The sequence below is a fragment of the Canis lupus genome, chromosome 9, assembly GCF_011100685.1.
Source record: "Canis lupus familiaris isolate Mischka breed German Shepherd chromosome 9, alternate assembly UU_Cfam_GSD_1.0, whole genome shotgun sequence".
Lineage (NCBI taxonomy): Eukaryota > Metazoa > Chordata > Mammalia > Carnivora > Canidae > Canis > Canis lupus.
Window position 1 is genome coordinate 31,691,756 of NC_049230.1, and position 13,467 is coordinate 31,705,222.

Below are 13,467 nucleotides of genomic sequence, written 5' to 3' on the forward strand. Positions count from 1 at the left end.
TGAAAGCAGAATTTTCAGAGGTCTTTCACAATATAATGACTTATAAGAAATATCTATTTGGCCATTTGAATAACCAAAATATATTTCGCAGATATTTGATCTTTACCCACAGTTCCTAAAAACACTCCAGAGCCATAAAGGTGAAATGGGTGGCTTCTTATTAATGAGGGGGACTTTTGGATCCCACCCAAGGATGGAGGATGGTTGCCAAGAGGACCAACCAAGTGATTAGAGGGTTGGAAATTTTAATATTCCCCACCCCTATCTCCAGAGAGGAAAGAGAGCTGGAGGTTTAATTAGTCCAATGGCCAATAATTTAGTCTCATGACTATGTAATGAAGTCTCCATAAAACTCCAAGATAATAGTTTTTTGGTCTTTTTCAGAGAACCTTGATGCTTGGGGAACCAGAATGTTTTCTTATGTCACCAAGCCAGGCTCCAAGCTCCAAGAGGACAGAAGCTCCTTTGGGATCTTGCCCTATGTATCTCTCCATCTGGCTATTGATTCATATTCTTTATCATATCCTATTATAAACTGGTAGACATAAATAATTTCCCTGAGTCCTATGACCTGTTCTAATAAATTAATCAAACTTAAGGAGGAGATTGTTGGAGTCTCCAATCTATAGCTAGTTGGTCAGAAGTGCAGGAAACAGTCTGGGGCTTGCAACGGGCACCTGACATTGTAAATGGGGAGCAGTCTTGTAGGACTGAGCCCTTAACCTATAGAATCTGGTGCTATCTCCAGGTAGAAAGTGTCAGAACTGAGCTGAATTCTCAGACACACTGTTGGCATCCAAGACATCTAAACTGACTGTTTGGTGTTGTTGGAGGCACCCCCCACTCATTGGAATTAGGTTCAGGAACCCTAAAAGATTCTTACTCTGCCATTTTTGCTGAAGTCACCATGTCAGTAGCATCTGTAGTAATAACTCCTCTTTCACTCCTAATATAAGCACTTTTTGTTTTTCTTTTTTTCTTGATTAATCCCTCTGTTATTTATTTTACTGATTTTTTTTTTGAAGAATCAAAGTTTGGCTTTAATTTTACCTGTTATTTATGTACTCTTTTTTTTCTCATTGATTTATTTTCTTATTATTTCCTCCTATTTACTTTTGGTTTAATTTGCTCTTCTATTTCAAGCTTACATGAAGTTGTAACATTAGATCATCATTGCTGAACTTTTTCTTTTCTAATATATTTAAAACTAAATTTCTCTTTAAGCACTGCTTTAGTTATATCCCACAAGTTTTGATATATGTGTTTTTATTATCATTCCATTCAAAATATTGTCTAATTTCCTTTGTAGTTTCTTCGATTCATTAGCTACTTTATAAGGATACGGCTTCGTTTCCAAATATCTGAAGCCTTTCTGGATATCTTATTGTTAGTGATTTCTAATTTAATCCAATCTTATTCACCTCTACTACCTAAGATGTCTGTCTTTTGAAATATGTTGAGACTTATTTTATGGCTCAGCATTTGGTCTATCTTAACGAACATTCCTAGTATACTTGAAAACTGTGTGTTCCAGTTATTGACTGTATTAATGTCAATAATATCAAGGTTCAGATCTTCTGTATCCTTCTCAATTTTCCTTTTGTCCAGAGGTTTTACCAGTATCTGACAGGAGATGTTAATTCCTCAATATGATAATGAACTTGTCGATTTCTTACTTTTCACTTACCCGTTTTTCTTCATGTATTGTGAAGTCCTGTTATTAGTACTATAGTGATTGAATCGTATCTCCCCAAAATACGTTATTAAAATCCTAATCCTGGGATCCCTGGGTGGCGCAGCGGTTTAGCACCTGCCTTTGGCCCAGGGTGCGATCCTGGAGACCCGGGATCAAATCCCACGTCGGGCTCCCGGTGCATGGAGCCTGCTTCTCCCTCTGCCTGTGTCTCTGCCTCTCTCTCTATCTCTGGGTGACTATCATAAATAAATAAAAATTAAAAAAATCCTAATCCCGGGCAGCCCAGGTGGCTCAGTGGTTTGGCGCCGCCTTCAGCCCAGGGCCTGTTCCTGGAGACCCAGGATCGAGTCCCACATGGGGCTCCCTGCATGGAGTCTGCTTCTCCCTCTGTCTGTGTCTCTGCTTCCCTCTCTCTCTCTCTCTCTCTCTCTCTCCCTCCCCCTCTGTCTCTCATGAATAAATAAATAAAATCTTTTAAAAAATAAAATCCTAATCCCTGGTATCTGTGAATATGACCTCGTTTGGAAAAGGAGTCTTTGCAAATGTAACCGATTAAGATGGGTTCATTAGGACTCAACACAAGTTAGGAAAATGCAATGTGAAGACAAACACACATGAAGAGAGAGTGCCATGTGACAATGGAGACAGAGATTGAAGTCCTGTAACTGCAAGCCAAGGAACAACAAAGATTGATGGCAAACCACCATTAACTAGGAAGAGGCAAGAAGAGTCTCTCCTAAGTCTCAGAGGGAGCATGGTCACTCTGACACCTTGATTTCAGACTTCTAGTCTTTAGAATCATGAGAGAATGAAATTTTGTTGTTTTGTATCACCTAGTTTGTGGTACTATATAATGGCAACCCTAGGAAACGAATACAGGTACATGTCATTAAGGATTTTATGTATTTCTTATTATTTAACTCCTTTATAAACATGAAAAATCCCCTTTGGGGTGCCTGGCTGGCTCAGTCAGTGGAGTATGTGACTTTTGATCTCAGAGTTGTGGGTTCAAGCCCCACAATGGGTGTAGAGATTACTCAAAAATAAAGTATTTTTAAAAACAATTTTTTAAAAGATTTTATTTATTTATTTGAGAGAGAGAGAGCATGAGCAGGGTATTGGGACAGAGGGAGAGGGAGAAGCAGGCTCCCTATTGAGCAAGGAACCTGATGCAGGGCTGGATCCTGGGATCATGACCTGAGCAGAAAGCAGACGTTTAACTGACTGAGCCACCCAGGCACCCTAAAAACAAAGTCTTTAAAAAAGAAAAAGAAAAGTCCCCCTTTATCTCTCATACTAATCTTTCTCTTAAGATCTATTCTATCTGATAGCAAGAGTCACACCAGTTTTATTATCTTACTCCCTGCATGGTATATCTATCTGTTACTTTCAATTTCTCTGTGTCTTTATGTTTAAAATATGTCTCTTGTAGATTAAATATAGTTGGATCTTGCTTTTTTGTCCACTCTGATAATCTTAGCCTTTTAGTTAGAGTATATTGTCCATTAGCAATTAATGTACCTATTGATTTTTACGTTTACCAAATTGCTACTTTTTTTAGTTATCTCTTTGTTTTTTGTTTTTCTTTTCCTCTTTTCCAGTCTTTCTTTCTAATCAAATATATTATACATTTCCTGGGCACCCGGTAGTTCAGTCGGTTAAGCATCTACCTTCAGCTCAGGTCATGATCTCAGGATCCTAGGATCGAGCCCTGCCTATGCTCCTCCCCCTGACTATTCTCTCTCTCTCTCTCTCTCTCTTTCTCTCTCTCTCTCATAAATAAAATCATACACACACATACACACACTATACACTTCATTTTTGTTTCCTCTTATTGGCCTTTACCTATAGTTTTTATTATATTTCTAGTGATTGTTCTATGGGTTTTAATATGCATCTTTAGCTTATCACAGTCTATTTAGAATTAATATTGCATTAATAATTCATATAAAATATGCGAATCTTATTACCTTTTGCTATTGTTGCCATATATGTCACATATACTTACATAATAAACCCCACAACTACTGAAAAAGTCATTAAACAAGGAAGTCATTAGTCTGGGATGGCTCTGATGTTTTGGCAGCCAAACCAAAACCTGAGCCAGAGCCCATTCCTTGAGGAATAGTGCCTTGAGGTTAGGAAAGCAAAGCTTAAGAACCATCAATCACAACCAGTGAACTAGGCTTTCCCAAATAAGGCAGCTGCTTAAGGTACAGCCAATTAATAACACAAAGCTTTCTCCCAGCTCCTGCCAGTAGAGCACCCCCAACCACTTCAGGGTGAGTGCTACTTGATACAAATCAGTGCTTGTTCAAATAAACTCTTCAAAAATGTCATGTGCCTCAGTTTATCTTTTAACAGTAATATATTGTTACATTTAAAGCCAGTTAGCTTCCAAAAAAGTTTTTTAAAAAGAGAAGAAAATATGGTTCAATATAAAAATATAGATAAATTTCCAACATATTTACCATTCTCAGTACTCTTCCTTCTTATGCATACCAGTTGACTTCAGTATATCCTATAGTGCAGACCATGTAGCAACGAATTCTTTCAGCTTTTGGTTATATGAAAATGCCTTTATTTCATCTTAATTTCTAATACATAACTTCACAGGATATATCATTCTAAATTGACTTTCTTTCCTTTCAACTCTTTATAAAGGTGTCATTCTAAAGATACCTCAGTCGGTTAAGCAGCTGACTCTTGATTTCAGCTCAGGTCATGATCTCGGGTCCTGGGATCAACTGAGCCCTGCATTGAGCTCCACATTCAGCGGAGAGTCTGCTGGAGGATTCTCTGTCTCCTTCTCCCTCTGCATGCACTCTCTCTCTCTCTCTCTAATCAATCAATCGAGCAATCTTTTTTTTTTTTTTAAGATGTCATTCTATTGTCTTCTGGATTCCATTTTTCTGATGAGATGTCAACTGTCACTTGTACTGTATGTGTTGTTGTGGTTTTTTTGTTTTGTTTTGTTTTGTTTTTTAAGATTTTATTTATTTATTCATGAAAGGCACACAGAGAGAAGCAGAGACACAGGAAGAGGGAGAAGCAGGCTCTATGGAGGGAGCCCGATGTGGGATCCGAGGACCTGAGCCACCCAGGTCCCGGGATCATGACCTGAGCCAACAGTTTGAGGCAAACACTCAACCACTGAGCCACCCAGTTGTCCCTGTATAGGTGTTTCTCTGCAGGTATTTTATCTCCTCTGGTGAATTGTGAGATTATTCTCTTATCATTTTCAGCATTTTAACTATGATGGCCTTAGATGTCTTTTCTTTAATTCTGCTTGGAGTTTGCTAGGATTCTTGGGTTTGTAACTTGAAGTTTTTCTGCAAATTTGGGGAATTTCTTGGACTTTTTCTTCAATGTTTTTGGCCCCATGCTCTCTCTCTAGTTAAAATATATGTTAGCTTGCTTGATATTGCTTATAGGTTGCTGGGGCTTTGTTGATCTTTTTTCTTTCTATTCTTCAAATAATCCTTACTGATCTGATTTCAGCTTTATTCAGTTTTTCTTCTGAAGTCTCCAACTTGATGTTAATATCCTACAGTTTAAATTTTAATTTCAGATATTTTGCTTTTCCATTCTCGAATCCCCACTTTGCTCTTTTTTAATGGTTTTGATTGCTTTGCTGAGATTTCCTATCTATCCATTCATTTTGACTATATTTTCCTTTAAGGCCTTAAAACTATTTATAATAATAGCTACTTGAATATCCTTCTCTGTCAGTTCCAACATTTGTGATATTTTGGAGTCTCTTCTATTGATTTTTAAATTTGTTTGTTTTTCTTGGAGGAAGGGTCAAGTCTCCCTGCTTTTCCACATTAATAATTTATTGTGTGCTGGATACATAATATTTTGGATGATACATTTTTGGAAGTCTGGATTATACTATCTTCCTTTACAGGGTGTTGACTTTTGTTCTGCTAGGTTGTTAAATCACAGGCATGGCTTTTCGGCCAAGTCAGCTTTGGTTTTATTCTTTACTAAAGTATACCCACCAGAGGGGCACCTGGTTGGCTCAGTTGGTGAAGCATCTGCCTTCAGGTCAGGTCTTGGTCCTGAGGTCTGGGATAGATTCCTGTGTTGGACTCCCTCTTGGGAGTCTGCTTCTCCTTCTCCCCCTGCTTGTGCACTCTCTCTCTCAAATAAACAAAATCTTTTTTAAAAATAAAATAAATAAAGTATACCCACCAGAATGCATATATTTTAGTTTTGGCTTTGATCTTAGGGCTTGGCCCTTAAACTAAGACATATTCCTGACTCCTAAATCATGTCTTTTCTGGAGTCTCACCTGAAAGTTGAAGGAGCTCATAGAAGTCTTTCCAGTCTGGCCAGGTCAGAGCACTAACATCTCTCAGAACCACACAAACTCTACTATCACCAAACTCTCAATCCCACAACAGACAATCCCTACCAGGCCTTGCAAAGCCTCATACTGCAGCAATGCATGGCAGCCCCAGTTAAAGACCCATGGCGGAGCCCTGTGCAGATCTCCAGAATCCTCCTCCCCACACACAGCTTCCTTTTCTTCAGGAACCTGCCCTCCAATTCTTAACTTTTCAGTATCCCACTAATCCAATCTCTGTCCCCTCAGTTCTGCAAGATACCTTTCCACTTGAGATCAGTGACCCATAACACACAGGAGTTTGGGGCAATTGTGAGGCTTCCTTCACTTGTTTCCCTTCACAGGATCAAAGTCCTATGCTACTTTTTACCCAATACTTGAAAAAAGTTGCATAACATATTTTGTTCAGTTTTGTGGTTGTTCAGTGGAAGGGTAATTCTTGTACCAATTACTCTGTTATAGCCAAAAGTGGATGTTATCTGACATCAAATTCTTTCTTTTTTTTTTTAAGATTTATTTATTTATTCATGAGAGACACACAGAGAGAGAGGCAGAGACACAGGCAGAGGGAGAAGCAGGCTCCATGCAGGGAGCCCAATGTGGGACTCGATCTTGGGACCCCAGGATCACGCCCTGGGCTGAAGGCAGGCTCTAATCCGCTGAGCCATCCAGGCTGCCCAAATTCTTTCAAAAATATTTTATTCCTCATGCTTTTGATGATCCTTTTGGTGGTGCCCTGAATTTAGGCCTAGTCCACTGTTTGGATAATCTAGCACCACCCTGTCTCCTATTTCTTTCTTTCTTTCTTTCTTTTTTTTTTTAAGTCATTTTTTTCTCTCTCTTCTCACTCTCTCTCTCTTTTTTTTTTAAGAGAGTGAAGAGTTTGAGTTGAGGGAGGGAGGGGAAGAGGGAGAGAGAGAATCCTAAGCAGACTCCATGATGAGCACAGAGCCTGACCCAGGTCTTGATCCCATGACACTGAGATCACAACCCAAGATGAAATCAAGTCAAGCATTCAACCAACTGAGTCACCCAGGTGCCCCAACTCTGTCTCCAATCTTAAAAATGGATTGAGATCAAGGGAATAAAGAAGACAAGCCACGGAATAGGAGAAATATTTGCAAAAAACATCACTGACAAAAGACAGTCATTCAAAATATACAAAGAATTCTTAAAACTTAACAAGAAAAAAAAACTCAAATAATAAATGGGCAAAAGATCTGAACAGATACTTTGCCAACAAAGAAAATAGATGGCAAATAAGTTTACAAATAGATGCTCCAGTTTATATGTCCTCAAAGAATTACAAATTAAAACAACAAAGAGATACGACCATATCCCAATTTGAACAGCCAAAATCTGGAACATTGGAATATCAAATGCTGGTGAGGATGTGGAGCAACAGGAACTCTCACTTATTGTTGGAAGGAATGCAAATGGTACCCCCACTTTGGAAGACAGTTTGGCAGTTTCTTACAAAATTTAATATATTCTTACTGTACCATCCAGCAATCATGGCCCTTGGTATTTACCCAAAGCAATTGAAAACTTACGTCCATCTGAAAATCTGCACACAGATATTTATAGCAGTTGTATTTATAATTGACGAATCTTGGAAACAACCAAGATGTTCTATAATGGCTGAATGGGTACATAAATTGTGGTACCTCTGGACAATGAAATATTATTCAGTGCTAAAAATAAATGAGCCACCAAGCCACAAACAGACATAGAAGAAGCTTAAGTTCATATTATTAAGTGAGAAAAGCCAATCTGAAAAGGCTATACGCATGATTCCAACTATATGACATTCTGGATAAGGCAAAAATATGGAGACAGTAAAAAGATCAGTGGTTGCCAGGGGCTAAGAGATGGTAATAAATGAATAGGCACAGCCAGAAGATTTTTAGGGCATTGAAATTATTCTATATAACACTATAACAATTGACACATGTTACTATGTATTTAGCAAAACCTATAGAATGTACAACACCAAGAGTGAACCCTAATGGAAACTTTGAACTTTGGATGATAATGCTGTGTTGGTGTAGGTTCACCAATTGTAACAAATGTCCCACTGTGGTGTGGGATGCTGATAATGGCAGAGTGTCAAGGGATATATGGGAACTCTGTACTTTCTGTTCCATTGTGCTGTGAGAACTGCTCCAGAAGCAAAGTCTATTTTTAAAAATGGATTAGGAGTCACCAAACTTGGCTGTTTCCAGAAATTAAATCTATGGTTAAAAATGAGAATTCAAATTGTCTATTAGCTATATTTTTCTTATTGTTATTGCTATGATTATTTGACAAGGGTTCTCAAGATTGTTCCTGAAAGGAGGTCCAAAGATTGGTTAGCAAACTGGTAGCATTAATGGAATAAGCATTTGAAATTCCAAGGGTTTTTGTAAGACAGCATTTGTTTTTAAAAATGGGATGGAATAAAAAAATAAAATACTGAAAAAATAAATTTAAAAAAATAATAAAATAAATAAATTTTTTAAAATACTGAATAAATAAATAAATAAATAAATAAATAAATAAATAAATAAATAAATAAAAAAAAATGGGATGGGCAGAGGGGAGGTAACTGGGTGGTTCAATCAGTTAAGCGGCTGCCTTTGGGGGCACCTGAGAGGCTCAGTGGTTCAGCCAGACACCTTTGGCTCAGATCATGATCCTGGAGTCCTGGGATCGAGTTCCGCATCAGGCTCCAGCGGGGAGCCAGCTTCTCCCTCTGCCTATGTCTCTGCCTCTACCTCTGTGTCTCTCATGAATAAATAAAATCTTAAAAAAAAAAAAAAAAAAGTGGCTACTTTCGGCTCCAGTCGATATCAGTCAGTGTCCTGGGATGGAGTCCTGTGCTCTGTGTGATCTCTGGCTCCCTGCTCAGTGGGGAATCGGCTTCTGCCTCTCCCCTTGCTTGTGCGATTTCTCTCTTTCTCTGCCAAATAAATAAATAAGAACTTTAAAAAAAGAAAAAAGAAAAAAACAGGACAGGAGGAAGATGTATGTCGTTAAAAATCTTAATCTGATCAGACATGAAACAACATACATTTGAATTTACATTAAAAAATACAACTTTTAAAATATTGCATTGGTCATTATTATAAACAAGTTAAAAAAAAAAAACAAAAAACCAAGCCCCGTATTTATGATGTACAGACAGAGCAGCTGTCAGTGGGCCAAAAGCACATTCTTGTTCTCATTTGTGTTTTGCTTTTTCCCTTTAACAATTTTTGCAAGAACATATTCTTAAGGGATTCGGCGCAAACCTTTTGCTCAATTCCTAATGCGTATTTGTTTCCTTCCATTCGTTCCTAACCGGGTGATGGGGAGGCAGGAGCCTGCCGGCTTGGCCACACCCCAGCAAACCCACCGCCCCCCCCGGGAGCAAATGACAGACACAGAGAGAGAGAGAGAGAGAGAGAGAGAGAGAGAGAGAGAGAGAGAGAGGCAGAGACACAGGCAGAGGGAGAAGCAGGCTCCATGCAGGGAGCCTGACGTGGGACTCGATCCCAGGTCTCCAGGATCACGCCCTGAGCCGAAGGCGACGCTAAACCACTGAGCCACCCGGGATGCCCAAGCTAGACACCTTTTGACTCAAGTTGTGATCCTGAAGTCCTGGGATCAAGTCCTTCATCGGGCTCCCTGCGGGGAGCCTGCTTCTCTCTCAGCCTATGTCTCTGCCTCTCTCTCTGTGTCTCTCATGAATAAATAAATAAAATCTTAAAAAACAAAAACAAAAACAAAAACAAACCATGTCTTTCCAGTGGGCCAGCAGGTCTCTAAGTGTAGTCTGTGGACTACTGTAGGTCCTCAAGATGCTTTCGGAGGGTCTGTGAGGTCAAAACTATGAAGATGTTGTCTTTCAATTATGTTATATGTTTGCAATGATGGTGCAAAAGCAGTGAACTGCCACACTTTTGCATGAATTGAGCCAGTGGTACCACTTGGGCTCTGGATTCAGAAAGAAGAAAAGAAAAAAAGCCAGTTGCCTTAAGAGTGTCCTTGATAGAGCAGGGACAATTACTGTTATGAAACCATGACCTTTAGAGGAACATTTGCTGCCACAGACCATAGAACAGTGGTGTTCTCACGGAAAGGCATGTTACATGGTGAGCCGAACTGCTTTTTGTGGAACACCATTGTTACTTGAAATAATTACTGACCGAGAACATGTGGCTGTTCAGACATGGGTCTGGCAGACATCTGCTTGACAATGAGCCAAGTGAGTCTCTCACTTCAAGAGCAACTGACCGTGTTAGTTGCCAATGAGAAAATTTGGCTAGAATTTTGGAAATCTATCTGCTATAGTGAACTGACAGTTTCCAATACTTAGAGGCTGGCTTGATGAGATCAGATATTTGGCAATATTAATAAATGTAATTTTAAAAAATCACGTAATTAAATGTTTGGGAGATGGCAGATTTCCAGCAAGGTCTGCCAGTACAGCATCACAGAAATTTCCCTGCCCTCCAGTGAGGTATGGCCACGACCTCCCAACAGGCCCTCATCAGAGCCCCGGGGGGGTGGGGGGAGTGGGCAGAGGTCTTGAGGAGTTAAGAATTAGTAATTCTTGATACTAAACTTTTCCTGTTTGAATTACTGTGCGGTTTCTCTCTAATTGGATCTAGGCCTTGCAAGCCAATGCTGAGAACAGAGCCCAAGGAAGAAAAACCAACCAGTAGTCATTACTGTGGGGGAAAGGTAATCCTGCTGGTCCTCCTCATCTTTGAGTGGGAAGAGCTGTCTACTTGACATGGGGGAAAGAGGGCATGGGTTGAAGGAGGAGTTTGGAACAGCTCTTTTAGACATAAATAAGGAAGTTAAAAGAACCAAATAGTACCTACATTCTGAATAGGATAGTTCTCTCATCTGGGAAGTTTTTCTGAAGTCATCCCTTTAGAACAGTTAAAAAGGTTGTGAGTGAATGACCCAACTAATCCAGATTTGGAAGTAGCTAAAAAAAAAAAAAAAAAAAAAAAAGTTAGCAGGTAGGAAGTTAACACCACAGTGCCCCAGATGAGGACGGCAAAGCAGAGGTCAATTATATGAGGCATGTGACTGGAGCTGGAGAACCTGCAGTTTTCAGAAGGGAAAAAAAGATCCAGCAGGATTTTGGACTAATAAAGTGTGGATCGCATGCAGCCTTTTTAGAGAGAGGTGAATGTCTAGGAGCAAAAGCAGTTTAGAATTTAACGCTGACCATGGCCATTGCAGCACTACTTACGATAGCCAAGATGTAGAAACCTAAATGCCCATCCACGAATGAATGGATAAAAAGCATGGTACATACACACAAACCACAGAGTATCATCAGTACCGCCTAAAAAAAAAAGGAAATCCTGCCATTTGTAACAACATGGATGGACCAAAGGGCACTATGCTAAGTGAAATAAACCAATTGTAAAGATACAAGTATTTCCTGATTCCATTTCTATAAACAGTTAAGAGGGTAGGTCTCTGTGAAGTGTTGTTACCATACACACAAAAAACAAACACAAAAGCAAAACCCGGCAAGAGGAAACTTTTGGAGGTCATGTTCATTAGCTTGACTGTGGTAATGGTCTCATGAGTGTATGCAGATGTTCAAACTCATCAAACTAAACATATTTAATGCGTGTAGTTTTTAGGATATCAATTATACCTCAATAAAGCTCTTTAAAAATAATTTTTAAAATCTAAACAAAGTAAAAACAAACACTCAGTTAAAAAACAAAAAAATGGGGCGCCTGGGTGGTTCAGTCCATTGTGTGTCTTCCTTTGGCTTGGGTCATGATCTCAGGATTCTGGGATCGGGTCCGGCCTTGGGTTCCCTGTTACCTCTGTCTCTGCCTCTCCTCTGTGCTTGTGCATGTGCACTCTAATAATTAAAATCTTAAAAAAAAAAAAAAAAAGAACGTAATGGTGAGCAGACAACCCGAGGATGGACCAGACTGAGCTGTGGGGGCAGAAGGCTCATTAGCCGGAAGTTTCATGTTCCAAATGACACAGGCAGCAGGCGGGAAGGGTGTAGAGAGCATACTACTGCTTACACTCAGGCTGAGACACAGGAGCTTTAGGGACAGCCACTAAAACACCTTGGGGAAAAATACTGCTCTGAAACTACACTAGACTTTCTCCTCTAGCTGTATTGTCTTTGGCAAGTTACTCAATATTACATTGAGAGGAGTTAGATGTGTAACTACTTGAAACCAACAGGCTAGAACTGGTCTCTTGAGTACTCGCTACTTCCTCATCTATAACAGGACCACCAACCCAAAACAAGTGAGGCAAAGACTTCGTCTCTGGCAGGTACTCTTTGCCCAGCATCTTTCTTCATCTCCCTTCTTCTCTCTCACTCCTGGGATAAACTGTATAGACTTGCCACATCAGACAACGATCTGATTTCAAGCAAGAAGAAATACAGCTACTTTTTACATGGTGATCCAGTAAATACACATGGATATATGTAAATTCTGCTTTCTTAAAGATTTTATTTATTTGAGAGAGAGAGAGAGAGAGTGAGCGCACGCATACACAAGCAGGGAATGGAGAGGCAGCGGGAAAGGGAGAAGCAGGCTCCTTGCAGAACAGGGAGCCTGACACAGGAATCAATCCCAGGATCCTAGGATCATGACCCAAGCCAAAGGCAGACGCTTAAACAACCGAGTCATCTAGGTGCCCCTGTAAATTGTTTTATAAAGAAAATGGAAATTTATTGGATACAGTATTTTTCTATCATACTGCATCTGTCAAAAAGGTTGTGCCCTCTAATTTGACATCATGACCCTTCTAGTAACTTGAAAAACACCACTAGAGAGGAGAAAGGGGACTCATAAACTGATTATAATCTTGAAGAAAAGACACCCTGAGGTCAACACTTCCATTTGGTCAATGCTTACTATCTTTTTTTAACTGAAATGTAATTGACATGTAACAGTTTCAGGTGCACAACATGACTCGATATTTGCATATACCCTTTGCAAAACAATAACTACAATAAACCTAGCTAACATCTACCACTATGTATGGAAAACATTTTGCAATGAGAACTTCTAAGATCTATTCTCCTAGAAACTGTCAAGTATAGAATATGGTATTATTAACTATAGTCACCATGCTGTACATTACATGCCCATGACTGATTTTATAACTGGAAGCTTGTACCTTTTACCCCTTTTGCCCAATTTGCCCACCCCTCACCCCCTACCACTGACAACCATGAATCTGTTCTCAGTATTTGAATTCGTTTTGGAGGGGGAGCAGGGGAATGATGGTGGTGATGTTTAGATTGCATATAGAAGTGAGACTATACAATATCTTTCTCTGACTTACTTCACTTAGCATAGTGCCCTCAAGGTCCATCCATGTTGTCGCAAATGGCAAGATTTCATTCCTTTTCATGGTTGAATAAAAAGTACATACATATACATATACC